General features: G+C 43.5%; 1 pseudogene; it reads left to right on the forward strand.

The window, feature by feature from the left end:
* Positions 1-1,088, forward strand: LOC146446312 (large subunit ribosomal RNA; annotated as a pseudogene; the record flags this gene model as incomplete).
* Positions 1,089-2,500: the final 1,412 nt, after the last annotated feature.

Here is a 2,500-nt window from a genome sequence, read left to right on the forward strand (position 1 = left end):
GTGACGCGCATGAATGGATTAACGAGATTCCCACTGTCCCTATCTACTATCTAGCGAAACCGCAGCAAAGGGAACGGACTTTGCATAATCAGCGGGGAAAGAAGACCCTGTTGAGCTTGACTCTAGTCTGACCTTGTGAAAAGACATGAGAGGTGTAGAATAAGTGGGAGCAGCAATGCGCCGGTGAAATACCACTACTCTTATCGTTTTTTTACTTATTGGATGGAGCGGAGGCGGACCGCAAGGTCCACGTTCTGGACTTAACGCCCGTCTTCGGACGGGCGGATCCTCGTCCAAGACACCGTCAGGTTGGGAGTTTGGCTGGGGCGGCACATCTGTCAAATGATAACGCAGGTGTCCTAAGGTGAGCTCAATGAGAACAGAAATCTCATGTAGAACAAAAGGGTAAAAGCTCACTTGATTTTGATTTTCAGTACGAATACAAACTGTGAAAGCATGGCCTATCGATCCTTTAGTCTTTAGGAGTTTTAAGCTAGAGGTGTCAGAAAAAGTTACCACAGGGATAACTGGCTTGTGGCAGCCAAGCGTTCATAGCGACGTTGCTTTTTGATCCTTCGATGTCGGCTCTTCCTATCATTGCGAAGCAGAATTCGCCAAGTGATGGATTGTTCACCCACCAATAGGGAACGTGAGCTGGGTTTAGACCGTCGTGAGACAGGTTAGTTTTACCCTACTGATGAAGTGTTGTTGCAATAGTAATTCTGCTCAGTACGAGAGGAACCGCAGATTCAGACAATTGGCATTTGCACTTGCCTGAAAAGACAATGGTGCGAAGCTACCATCTGTTGGATTATGACTGAACGCCTCTAAGTCAGAATCCGTGCTAGAAAGCAACGATGATTACCTCCAGAGAACTTTAGGCGAACCAGAATAGAGGGTTTCGGCCCTCATGCGTCCCAAAGTGCCAAGGGGGACAAAAGCTCCCAAGGCACTGCCGCTAGCAAATTCTAACGTTTCTGGAGATAAATCCTTTGCAGACGACTTAAATAAAGAACGGGGTATTGTAAGTTGTAGAGTAGCCTTGTTGCTACGATCTTCTGAGATTAAGCCTTTGTTCTAAGATTTGTATCACATCTTTTTTTTGACAAGGTCAAAAGTCCTCCTCACACCATGAAATATTTTTTAAGTCAAAGGTCCTCCTCACACCACAAAATATTTTCAAAGTCAAAAGTCCTCCTCACACAATTTAATATTTTGTAACTGAAAGGTCCACCACAAAACCCAATTCTTTTCTAAGTGAAAAGTCCTCAAAATTTTTAGAAAAACTCTTAGAAAAATTGTTTGGTATGAGAAGGACCTCGACTTCGAAAATTCTGTGGTGTGGGGAGGTCTTTTGACCTACCAAAAAAATTGGTGGTGTGAGGAGGACCTCTGACTTAGAATTAGGGTTTGAAATGGGGGTTAGGGTTAGGGTTAGGGTAAGTGTTAGGGTTAGGAAAAAGGTTTAAATGATATTTGGAGAGGTTTTTCGGGTGTTTAGAGGCTATTTATGCTATGTAACGAGTATTTGCTTATATACTTGCTTATATACTTAGGTCAACAATTTATAGCAAAAATGTGTTCCAGCCAAGTTCTTTTAGACGCTCTTTCGAATGGCAACATTCCCGATTGAAAATGGCGACCTACCAAAATCCGCACTTTGCTTCCCCGTCCATATAGAGGTGAGTATTTGACTTTGCTTCCGTCAGAGTCAAGGAAACACATTGAAAATGGAATCAGCATACAAGAAAACCTAGTTTGGGATAGGTTTTGTGCCTTCCGTGGTATTATAACCATAGAACTGCTCCTGAGGGGGGTAGGGTAGGCCCACCAAAAAGTGCACTTCTGGTTAGGTCGCTAATTTCTAAAATAAATGTGTCCCAACCAAGTTTTTTTGGACGCTCTTTCGAATGGCAACATTCCTGATTGAAAATGCCGACCTACCAAAATCCGCACTTTGCTTCCCCGTCCATATAGGGGTGAGTATTTGGCTTTGCTTTCGTCAGAGTCAAGGAAACACATTGAAAATGGAATCAGCATACAAGAAAACCTAGTTTGGGATAGGTTTTGTGCCTTCCGTGGTATTATAACCATAGAACTGCTCCTGAGGGGGGTAGGGTAGGCCCACCAAAAAGTGCACTTCTGGTTAGGTCGCTAATTTCTAAAATAAATGTGTCCCAACCAAGTTTTTTTGGACGCTCTTTCGAATGGCAACATTCCTGATTGAAAATGCCGACCTACCAAAATCCGCACTTTGCTTCCCCGTCCATATAGGGGTGAGTATTTGGCTTTGCCTTTGTCAGACTCAAGTAAAAGCATTTAAAATGGAGTCAGCATACAAGAAAACCTAGATTGGGATAGTTTTTCTGCCTACCGTGGGATCATAACCATAGAACTGCCCCTGAGGGAGGTAGGGTTAGGGTTAGCGTTAGGGTTAACGTTGGGGTTAGGATTGAAGACAGAAGATTGGTGATGTCAGGAGGACCTTCTTAAAACAAAC

Source organism: Pavona decussata, unplaced genomic scaffold, assembly GCF_977016875.1.
Source record: "Pavona decussata unplaced genomic scaffold, jaPavDecu1.1 SCAFFOLD_3641, whole genome shotgun sequence".
NCBI classification, from domain to species: domain Eukaryota; kingdom Metazoa; phylum Cnidaria; class Anthozoa; order Scleractinia; family Agariciidae; genus Pavona; species Pavona decussata.